This window comes from Euprymna scolopes, chromosome 23 (assembly GCF_053919585.1).
Source record: "Euprymna scolopes isolate OS-2025 chromosome 23, ASM5391958v1, whole genome shotgun sequence".
NCBI classification, from domain to species: Eukaryota; Metazoa; Mollusca; class Cephalopoda; order Sepiida; family Sepiolidae; genus Euprymna; species Euprymna scolopes.
The window spans coordinates 104,412,676-104,425,374 of NC_136504.1; positions in this window are offsets into that span (position 1 = coordinate 104,412,676).

A 12,699-nucleotide genomic window follows, 5' to 3' on the forward strand; every position below is an offset into this window, starting at 1 on the left:
ACCAGACAAACAATATAGGTTAAAAATTTTAAATGATTGATTTCTCAATAGTTTATTTAAAAAAACAAACTTAACGAGAGAGCAAAACAAAGTGTTCAAAGTTCGTAAGGATGATGCGCACGAGAGTGGGTTTAACGTCGGCAAGGAATCCAACGGAGACTATAATTATCCCATGCTGGTTGACTTGCTGTGACTCTGGGCGACTGCAATTTGTCGTGATGGCTGGCGTTTTTATAGTGGTGGCGCGGACGTAGGTGAAGGCAAACAGAAGTTTGATCATTGGCTTGAGTTTTGCTTTTTAAATGTGTTTGTCTTATGTGGGTTAACACGTTGTAGGGATCGTCTGTTTGGTGTATGTATGCATGTGTTATATCGATTTAAAGCTGAGAAAGTTATGAATGTAACCTAGTCAGTGTTGCAGTGTTTCGTGGAATAGTTTTTTGCGTTAATATGCTGCCTGATTGCGTTCACTGCGATGCTTGTGTTTTGTATTTTGCTTTTTTCTTTTGCTGTGTGGCTTATCTGGCGGTTTTCTTGGTTGAATTGATGTGCAAACTATTTTATTGATGTGTGTATAAGAAAAAATGAGCTTTGAAGTTGTCCTGTGTATCTAGTGAGTTCATTTGCATTGCATCAACTGATTTTTCTTAGCGTCGCCATTATTGTCGCTGTCGCAGCTGCTGCTGCTTTTCTGGTTTATTCATGTAAATATGGAGGGATATACAATATAACAAGAAATTATTATCTATGACATTCTGCTTATCTATTGGTCAGCTCCTTGGTATACTCCAAATAGACACGAACGTCTATAACATACCTCTCAAATGCAGGTGGATCATTTCCTTCGAAATTGCACCATTTATCTTACCAGGTAACCGTACAATACAAAAGTTGATGATATCACTTTTCTTTCGGACTTTCACCAACCAAGATATACCCTTCAAACAGCATCAATTACTGCCATGCCTAACAATACCGTCCTACTACAACTTCCGCCAAATTTGGTAGACACATAAATCGTCCACTCCGATTTGCTAGCTATACCCAGTGAAATACTTGTAGCATTTATATTCTTTCTCCTCAGATTGACTTCTCATCGAGGAGGGAAGTCTTGTAGCAACTGCTATGCCCAGCCTGTCGAGTGTCGTTATTTTCTGGATTGCATTTTTTTATGTGGATTCGTGAAACCTTTCTATTAATCAGTGATCCTGTTAAATTTATCTTTAATGGTCTCACGGATACTCCTACATTTGACTTCAATAAAATAAAATTGTGACACATACAACCACGGTCCTAAAAATTGATAAACCCCAATTATAAATTGGTTATCCTACCAATCTCATATCTTATAAATGGGTGACTCTGCTGTGTGTTATTCCTACGAATTGCTGACTCTGGTAGATTTTGATAAAATCATCGAGATTCTCATCTGTTTTCTCATGTGCCATTTTTTCTATTTGTATCTTTGTTCCATTTATCTGTGCCATTTTTACCTTAATTCATGTTTGCAGCCAGACTAGAGTTCTCTTTTTGAGGGAGCTGGAATCCTACTGTAAACACTGCCTAATTTTTCAGCTACGGGACACATATAAATGTGCATAACTGGAAGAGATTTCCCTATGCAAAGTATTAGACTAGAATGTTCCTTTTTATGGAGCTGCATTTCCCATACAAATTGAAGATGTGTTCAACGTGGCCAGTGTAAAAGCTATGCAAAAATACAATCTTCATCTTCTTGACGGAATTACTTTATTATCTATATAATTATAAAACTCAAATGACCTTGTAACGATGTATGTAACCCACTTTCTAGTTCACAACATCTGGTTTCGCATGTGCGCATGACCTGTGTACTGAAATATTAACATTATTATTTCGAAATTATTATTTAGCATGGGAAGAGTGGGGTTTAAAATAATTTAAACGTAATACAGAAATGAATTAAAAAAAAGCAGGTATTTCAAAATTTGAATTTAACTATAATAAGTATTATGGTATCTGTTCAGTGCACACTTACCTATAAGTATGGCCAACCACTTATAATTCAGTAACTTAAAAAAAATTTTTTTTTAAATAATCAATTATAGTGAACAGAACGACTCATAGAAATCTATCTATATTCTTTTTTCATTTTAATATACTTTCATAGAAATGTTTCTGTTAAGTCAAAAAAAAACTATTTTATTTATGTCACAAGTGTCACACTCATACATGAATTCCATAGCTAATATAACATACTGACCCAACGGGTCACGGGTAGTCTAGTTTTATATAACCACTGTTTTATTATTTTGATTTCATGGGACATTATTTTAAATATCAGGAGACTAAAAGGAGTTGAGCAGCAGGGTGATCGTACATATTACATTTAAACTTATGCGAATGAGTACACTTAAGTAAGCAGTAAACAGGGAAGGAATTCCAATGTAAAGAAGATTGATGTAAGAAACTATTAACATAGGAGGCATTCCGGCATCTAGGAACCTCGAAAGTAAATGGGTGGTATTTTTTGCTTGCCAAATTATTCGGGAGTATATACGGTGAGGGGGGGGGGCACACGTGAATTTATCAGAGCACATTTCATTAAAGTTTTTTTTCTTTTTTTTTTATTACATTTTCAGCCCAAACAAGGCACATTGCCACTTTGGTGTAGGGGGCTACTATCAGGGGCAGCAACTACTGGGGCACTATGTTAGGATTTGGGCAGCAAGATGTCGGTTCATGTTACACTTGAACTTCTGCATGTCAGTACAGTTAGGGAAGCAGGGACCTGGAATGGAATTCCAGAGTCTAGCGGTTCTGGGGAAGAAACTACTGGAGTAGAAAGATCTTTTACATCTAGGGATCTCTACTGTGTGTGGACTGGGATTTAGCTGCTTGTCGGGTTTGTCGAGGGTGTCTACGTCGTAGGGGCACAAGTGTCTGCACTTCTTCAAAGCATTCACCATTAAAATACTTGTAGAACAGGCAGAGGGATGCAACATTTCGTCGATGGGACAGAGGCTGAAGCTTAGATGCCAGTTTAAGGCCTATCAGATTGGCAACTCTCTTTTGAACCTTGTCTAGGAGCGAGAGACTAGCAGCAGATGCACCAGCCCAAATGTGACAACAATACTCCATATATAGGCGAATGGTGGCCTTATAGAGGTACAGGATACTTTCAGGTGTCAGTAGTTTTCTAGCACGGTAGAGAAAGCCTACCTTTTTCACAGCAGCCCTGGCAATGTTTTCAATATAATTGTTCCAACTCATGTTCCCTGTGAACATTAGGCCAAGCAGTTTGAAAACATGTTGAAGCAATGGAACAAAATCTGGAACTTGACCGAGAGTTATGGATTTATTAGATTTAAAACGCTTTTTGAAACTGAGAGACAAGTGGAAGATGCTACAGCTGAGATGTGGCAGCAATATGTTATGCATGGGCGTAACCTTGTAAACACATAGAACACTCTCTGGTGGGAGTAATTTTCTCGCATGGTAGAAGGAGTCCACCTTTTTATAACAGACTTTGGCAACGAGCTCAATGTATTTATTCCAAGTCATATTGTCTGTGAATTTTAAGCCAAAGAGTTGAAAGATGGGCTTTAAGGTATAGTGTTATTTGTCATAGAAATCAGCATTTGAGAAGGGTTCTTTTGTTGTTAACGAAGAGATGCTTAGTTTTAGTAAAACGGAATATTACTATCCACAAACGGACCCATTCCAGCACCTACTGAAAGTCACTTTCTATGATTTCTGCCATTGCCTTGGATGTGTGTAAATTCGTTTTACCCTCATGTCTATTATAGAGTGTAATGTCATCAGCTGAGCCATAATTTTATCAAAGAGGTTCTTGGTTAATATCAGGAATAATAAATGTTCAAAGATCGATCCTTGGGACGCACTACATAAATATCATGTTGCTTGGATGTACGATTGATGAAAACAACTTGGATTTTTTTTTGTCTAGGAAACGTCTGATTATGTTGAATATTCGTCGAGTAATATCATAGGATTTAATTTTCATGAACAGCACCTTCATTCCAGAGCTTGTAAAAGCCTTCGATATATCAAGTGCTACAGCTTTTTTTTTCACGGGAATAACCATTTTATCAAGGCCAAGAGGCCACTCAAGGATAAGGGTTAAAGTGTGTACAGTAGAAATTGGACAATATAGTAATCATTAGTAATGAAAATTCGGTAAATTTGATAACTTATATGGAACGGCTCATCAAGAACTTATTTACGTTAGACTTGAAGACAACCATATTGTAGTCAGCCGGAAAGCAGGAAAACGGAAGACAATTTCACAGGCATGCAGTTCTAAGAAAGAAGCTTTGTTCATGGAATCTACGTTTAGGTTTAGGCACAGATAAAGAGTGGGGGGAATTATTAATAGTGTTTTCAGCTAGACGAGTGTTTCTTGTGAAAGTTTGGCGAGGGGGGACCATAGACTTAAGCTCAGTCAAACACTTTCCATGAAAGCAACGATACATCAGAGAAACACTTGCAACATCTCTTCTGTGAGATAGAGGTCGCAGAGAAGAGAAAAGGACATCTCCTATGCCGCTACGAAGTCTATTTTGAACTCTATCAAGGCAGGATAAGTCCTTTCTAGCAGCTCCTGTCCAGATGTGGCAACAGTATTCCATCCTTGGACGTACCTGGCTCTTATATAGATAGAGAATTGCATCAGCAGTGAGATATCTACTGGATCAATACAAAGATCTCACCATTTTTCCAGCGGCCTTGGCAACAGATTTGATGTACGTGTTCCATTTAAGATCAGGAGTAATGGTCAAGCCCAGAAGCTTGTCAAAACTTGAGGCCTCCTGAAGACGAGAGCCATTCATTTCAATTGATGCCAGATGTGGATCAGAATGTTGATGATGTAAAGAGAGAAGCTTGGTTTAAGATGCATTAAAAGTAACCAGCCACTCCTTTCCCCATTGTACTACGTGCTCAAGATCAGAGGAGAGAGAATCGGAGAGAACTTGGTCGTTTACTGTCTTAGATTTGCTACCATAAATGGTAGTGTCGTCAGCATAAATGTCTACAAATGATGTAAGGATGTGATTTGGAAGATCATTAATGTAGATCAGGAAAAGAGTTGGGCCCAGGATGGACCCCTGAGGGACACCAGCATTAATACTGTAAGCTTCTGATTTTTGCGCTTAAACTATGAACCTATCAGAAAGAAATGATTTAATAATTGAGAAGACATTTCCAGCTATACCATAGTTAGAGATCTTGTGAAGTAAACCTTTATGCCATACCCTATCAAAGGCCTTAGATATGTCAAGAGCAATTGCCCTAGAAAGGTTGCCTCCATCGAGAGTTGTTCTAATCTTATGAGATATAACTGTAAGCACATCTGCTGTAGATCTAGCAGAACGGAAACCATATTGAGCGTCACTAAGAAGGTTACTTTTGTTGAGATGGTTGATTACTTCTGTATTTAACACAGATTCCAGCAACTTACTCATGACGCACAGGAGACTTATTGGCCTGTACTGAGAGGGGAATGAGCGATCACCTGAATTCTTAAATACAGGGCATACTGATGAAATTTTCCAGGGTGATGGGAAACTATTCTCCTTAAGACAACGTTTAAACAGTTTTGTAAGTATGGGCGCTAGTTCAGGTTGAAGTTTTTTGAGTACTATAATTGGAATACCGTCAGGGCCAGTTGCTTTAATAGATACAAGGGTTTTTATTAGCTTGGCAACATCACGTACAGATATACGTATATCACATAGCGTGTTTTCTGATACAGGAGGAAATATTGGGGGTTGGCGGCCTTGGTCGCAAAGGGTAGAATTAGCTGCAAAGTTCTTGGCAAAGAGTTTGGCTTTGTCTGATGCTGACGAGATTACCTCAGGTCCATTGATGATAGTTGGGATAGAGCACACACTTCTGTTCAGGATTCTGTTTGCTATTTGCCAAAACTGGTGGGAACCAAGCCGCTGCTCAGCTACTTTGGACTTAATGGATTGAGCATACAACTCTCCTGCATTCTTTATTACTTTCTTACAATAGTTGCTGGCAGTCTTGAAAGCGGCTTTAGTTTCCATACATCTATTACGTTGGAAGCAGTGGAAAAAGCGATTTCTGTGCGCAGTGGCAGCAGCACATTCTGAAGAGTACCATGGCTGGCTGTTAGGTTTTTGCTGGAACTTTTTCGAAGGTATGAAACGGTCTATACCTACAATTAACCATTCGGTCAGGTCTGATACTGTAGAGGACACATCCTTTTTAAACATGGAATGCAGAGGTAGATCTGATATAAATGTACGGAAGCTATCCCAGTCAGCCTTAGTGTATCAATATACTGTACGATGGAGAGGTACGTCTGGGGACTTATTACATTTCATTTTTATCTTAATTAGCTCACCCTGACTTATTTAATGCATTTAGAGATGACTGTTAAAATTCCTGCAGTAGACCGGGCTTACCAAAATCCATACCATTAGTCAGAACAAAGCATAGCATTCGCAAGACTGCATTAGTGATTAAAGACTCGCAGATTTTAACAAAGAAGAGTAAAAACACATTGTTTAGTTCTTTGCCAGAATTCTTGAATACTGCTACAATGGAGGCAATCTTTCAGCTATGAGAAAATCAAGACTCAACTGGGCTTTTGTTGGAGCGTTTGAAGAGGAGGCGTTAGCTCGGCAGAAAACATTTTAATTAGTATAACAGGGATGAGATGAGGAACACATTCCTTGGAGAAGCTCACGTTTATTCTATTACAAATATGAAAAGGGGTGATTTTTCAATCAACAAATATATCTGCCTGCAAAAGTAATTTGGGAGGGAGTAGTTTGAAGGGTCTAAGGTGAAATTGGAAACAAACCGCCAGGCAAACAGGTAATTTCTCTCGGTTGCTCATGGTTGCTAGTTAGTGGTTGCTAGTTAGTAGGGGAATTTTTGATTGTCCATTATTTATCATACAATCATACTTTTTCCAAAAATCACGAGTTCCTATTTTCTGCAACTCAATACATTTCCCAGTCAATTTAGGATGGCTTCTCTTAGCTGCTGCTATTTAACTCCTACAGCCATTTTTTTTTCCTATATGTGTGTATATAGGCATATATGTTATATTTTTAATTCACATGTATTTACGGTAGCCATTTTAGAATCTTTGAAGCCGTTTTGTGAACCCCATGCCAGACGCCCCCGAGGTGGTGTATCCCAAGAGAAAAGTCTGCATGGAAATGAAAAATATGCTGCTGAAGGAGTCAGTTCACAGTGTGTTATTCTGCCTGGAAAGAAGAAAATCTAGCAAGCACTCCCTTTTATAATCTCTTATTGTGTATGCAGTTCGCCAGTGAGATGCCCTCTGATTGAGCAAGTCAAAACAAAGTTAAATGCTTTTACTAATTAGCGCTGGGCTTGTAAATTAAGCTTAATTTCAAACTCGTAATTGTGGTTTACTGATGAAGAGATATGAGTGGTAACAGAACAGTATAAGCATGTGGTGGTAAATTGTAGGCGACATTTTTTTTTTGCTTCTCTTGTGTAATATTTAGCAGAGTTCATATTTATAATTTTGTTGCATGAAGAAAAAATAAAATATATATGAATGGACAAATCATAAAAAGTAACGAAACATGATTGGCATTATTGTAATAAATTTTATATCTTATATAAATAAAAATTTTGTTCGCCCGTCTGTCACTCATAATTATTTAAAATACATTTTAAATGCACTTTAGAAATATTGTTATTTAAATTCTATGTTATATATTTTATTATATATTTTAACAAGTGAAGCATGCATGGCCCCTGTGAGTGCACAGTGAATGAGGCATAAAAAAATGACTAAATTCAGCATTTGCCTCCCCTATTTAGCCCCAAGTCTCCAAGGGACAATGAACAAAAGGTGCAGTTTTAGGCCTTAACATATGTAAATTTGAGTTCTACACCATGCAAAAAAGGAAATAACAAAATGCATCACTTCCCCCCCCCCATTTAGCCCCAAAAGTCCCCAAGGCCTTAGCATATTTAAATTTGAGTTCAGCACTATGCAAAACTGCTAAATAGACATACACAGAAAATTGTAAATGCCTGAAATATGCTAGGATACCTTATTCTAAGACTTTTGTTTTTAATGTGAAAAACCATTATATTTGCGGTTATTCTTGAAATAGAAATCTCTATTAGTCTTTCACGAGAGGAAACAATTTTGTCTATGTTCATGACAAAAACAAAGTTTTTAGTATCTAACCTATTAATATCCTTTTGTGGTTAGTCAATAATGCCAAAGCTGTATGTTACTAGTGGCATTTGTAAGCTGCGTTTGAAAAATTTTTTCTGCATACATATTCTCTGGCTTTTCTTATCTCATTTTGTTATGTTGGATTAAGCTATTGTCTTCTATCCCAAAATATTTGTACTGTTCCTGTTCTAAGTCTTTGATGTCAGTTCATTCACCAATCTGTATGTTTTCCGTTTGCACCTTCTTCCCAGCTGTGATGGAGTACTCAACAAATTTTTCCAAACCAAATTTCATTCCAATATCTTTTGAGAAGGTATGCATAATCTGTAAAAGTTGACTTAATGAATATCTAAACTGAAAAGCAGGTGGTTGATTTTTTTTGGGGGGGGCTGTTGTTGGCGGCCCTAGCTCAGGTTGTAGACACACCAACGTTTACTAAGTAGTTTACTTAGCGAATCTATTGACAAACAAAAGATCAAAGGAGATAAATTCCTCTTCGGATCTTCACGCCAGGAATTGTTACTCTACCATTACTGTGGTTTAATGTTATGATTGATTGCCCCATGCTTATGAGACCAATCATGCTTTTCCTGATCTTATTAAATCCATGACATTATAGTACACATGTTGGGCACACTGTTATATTCCTTTGGATTTTCTATCTCTACCTACAGTCTTCAAGGATGATCTTGTTAATCTACAATTAGTCCTTGGTGTGCAAGCATTGGGGTTTTTTCTCATATGTTCGAATTTCATCCTCATCGTACAATATTTTGTTTTTCTATTACACTTGATTATAGAAATATTAAAAATGGATTTTTGTAGTCAAATAATAAAGGCATTTATGAGCAGGAGCATGTGGAAGATGACGAGGTGGCTGAGTGGTTAAAGCAATGGACTGCTAATCCATTGGAGTCTGCTACTTCTTTTCTCGGATATTCTCCATAAGAGGTGTTCAAAGATGTTGTCTTCCACCATTCATAGACAGCAGATGGGTCTATATTTAAGACGGCGTTGTGACGATTTAGGTATAAGAATTATCTTTTAATAGTCTTGCTGGTTTTTCCTCCTCACCCCTCGGTAGTTTGTGAAGCAGCTACCATAATGATTAGAAAGTGTTGTTAGTTAAGTCAGAAATTGGATACATTTTCAATTTTTTTTGTTGTTATTCTGGAATCGATTCAGCTTTAGTTTAATCATTCAGGGCATTACCTCTGGCTCTGGCATTCTTTGGTTTCTTTAGACTATATTCAGGATCCACTTGGTATTTTGATAGCAGTGTCCATATTCCTCAAACAGAGGCCTTTAAAAATCTTCCAGCTTGTTTTTTCGTTTGCTATTCTACCATGATTGTTTTCCTTATAAGATTTATGTAGAATAGGCTTGTATTCTTTCTAAAAAGGTTGTATCATCTTTTGCTTTATATTATCCATTGCTCAGATGTTTTTGGCAAGTGCCAGAATTTTACCCCCTGGTTCCTTTACTACGTTCTCAATCGCCTCTATATTTACATCAAGCTTTAAGCTAATCTTTTTAACCGCCCCTGCACAGTAAGGGTAACAAGGAATTGTCTGATCTGAGGCAACTCTTTTCAACACATGTTCAATTGCTTTAGAGTTTCGGTTTCAAAGCTAGTGTAATGTTTTGGATCTAGATTCACATTGTTTTTAAAATTGAGGGATGATATGCCTGAGAATGTAGAGTCCTGCAGCATATGTAATCTAGTTGAGCTCCTTGAGGGATATAGTACAAGGAATAAGTTTTTTAAGGGTGATGTTTGTATTTTTAATCACTGCCTTGATGGCTCTTAAGGCTTACACGTTTCTGCTAGTTGAGATCCTACCTCAATATTAATCAACTGTGCTTTCCAGTGGTGTTAAAGAGTTCTTCTTTTATTCAACATCTGTTTTATACTAGTCTTGAGATGATGGTGATTTTTCATATATTGACAGTAGTTAGAAAGTGACCTGTCAGAGAGCCACTTGACAGAGAGGATCCTGATGGCGAAGTGGATCTGTGGTGGGGGTCATGGACCCAGACTCTTCGTCTGGATCAAGAAATAATTATTCATTTCTTATAAGGTTGCTCTCATCTTCTGAGATATAACAGTACATTTGGCAAACAAGCGAGCAGCCAGTTTGGGGTGTAATTTTATTGTCTTCAGAGAGGTTAATTACTCTGATTTTCTTGGTAAAGATTATGTTTGATGTTTTGCTTCACTTTCCAAACTTGTCAAAGTGTTAACAAAATAGTGGGAGCTTCCTTTCTGCAGCTGACCATGCTTGGGCTTTTAATCAACTAGTATTCTTTTTTTTAGTTGCTACAGTTAGTGGTGATAGGTATCAAGTGAAGAGGTTTACATGATTACTTTTGTCCACTGGTGTGTATACAGGTGTTAAAGGGACATTTTTATTCTCGGGGTCAGTCTGCATTATATATATATATATATATATATGTATTTTTACACATTTTTCTATTAGTAAATTCATCATTGTCCTTGCCTTCTTATTTGGTATTAGAAGCTATCCTCTATTAATACGAGTGTCCCTGTTTGTAACCTTTAGAACCTACTGGATGGCTTAAGCAGTCAGCACAGCCTGTTTTTGAAAATTCAGTCAGGGTTTCCTTCCGATGAAAAGTATCCTTATGTCACAGCCTCTGACAAACCCATGTACAAATAGACTGAAGACATCTAGTATAGATAGTGTCTAGTAGGCATTCAGTTTCTCTCCAGTCGGTTTCAGTTTCTCTCATGTATGTGTTTGAATATAAAACCAATTTGCATTCAATAAAAATGAAAAACCACACACTTTTAATAGTCTTGCTGGTTTTTCCTCCTCACCCCTCGGTAGTTTGTGAAGCAGCTACCATAATGATTAGAAAGTGTTGTTAGTTAAGTCAGAAATTGGATACTCTGATTTTCTTGGTAAAGATTATGTTTGATGTTTTGCTTCATTTCATTTCAAGATTGTGATTTGCTTCCCATATTTGTTTGCATATGATTCATTCAAAGTGTGTAAAATCAAAATTTATTTTACAGTAACAGAATATATATATATATATATATAATTTTTCAGTATGTGAGATTATATAATTATTTCCACAACCAAACAACATTGCAGCTCACAGTTAGAAACAGCCAGCACAAGAATGTGTGCGGGCGCATTTGCTCAGTTGGCAGAGTGTTTGCCTTACATGCAAGAGGCTCTGGTTTTGAATCCCGGGTTTGGATATGTCTAACTAATGAGGGTGAAACTCAAGTCTTGGACTTCTGATTCGTTGGCTATCATGGCTCTTGTGGGCTGCGACGTTGTTTGGCTGTTGAAATAATAATATATACATATATATATTTATAACAATAATGTTGTTACTGTTCTGTTTTTTGTTTTTCTTAACTGCTTGTCTTTTATACAGGGAAAACCAGATTCTTCACAGTAATATGGCTTCTCTTTAACATCGGATTTCAAATTCTTGTTATTATTTGAAACGTTAGCTTTATTTAATATAATTAATTTCGATGTTTCCTCAATATTTGTTTTTTGGAGACACACATTCAATTATGAAACATTCACATTTTTTTCAACTTTTGTCTTCCTTATGTCTTCGAATATGATTCAACAAATGAGATTTATTTGTGAAAGAAGAACCACATGTTTCACAAGAATATGGTTTTTCCCCCGTATGTGTTCGAATATGACACAATAAATTTGATTTATGTGCAAACGAAGAACCACAAATTTCACAAGCATGTGGTTTGTCCCCCGTATGTATTCGGACATGATTAATTAAATGTGACTGCTGTGTAAAAGAAGAACCACATACCTTACAAGAATATGGTTTTTCCCCTGTATGTGTTCGAATATGACACAACAAAGCTGACTTTTGTGTAAAAGAAGAACCACATACTTCACAAGAATGTGGTTTTTCCCCTGTGTGTGTTCGAGTATGTTTCGACATATTTGATTTATGTGCAAAAGAAATACCACATATTTCACAAGTATGTGGTTTGTCTCCTGTATGTGTTTGCATATGACACAACCAAATTGACTTCCGTGCAAAAGAAGAACCACATACTTCACAGGTATGTGGTTTGTCTCCTGTATGTCTTCGAATATGACGCCACAAAGTTGACTTCTGTGCAAAAGTAGAACCACATACTTTACAAGAATGTGGTTTGTCTCCCGTATGTGTTCGAACATGATTCATTAAATGCGATTTCTGTGTAAAAGAAGATCCACATAGTTCACAAGAATGTGGTTTTTCCCCCGTATGTGTTCGAGTATGTTTCAACAAATTTGACTTATGTACAAAAGAAGAACCACATATTTCACAAGTATGTGGTTTGTCTCCCATATGTGCTTGTATATGACACAACAAATTAGACTTTCGTGCAAAAGAAGAACCACATATTTCACAAAAATGTGTTTTTTCTCCACTATGTGTCTGCATATGCACTGACAAATTTGACTTCTGGGCAAAAGAAGAACCACATACTT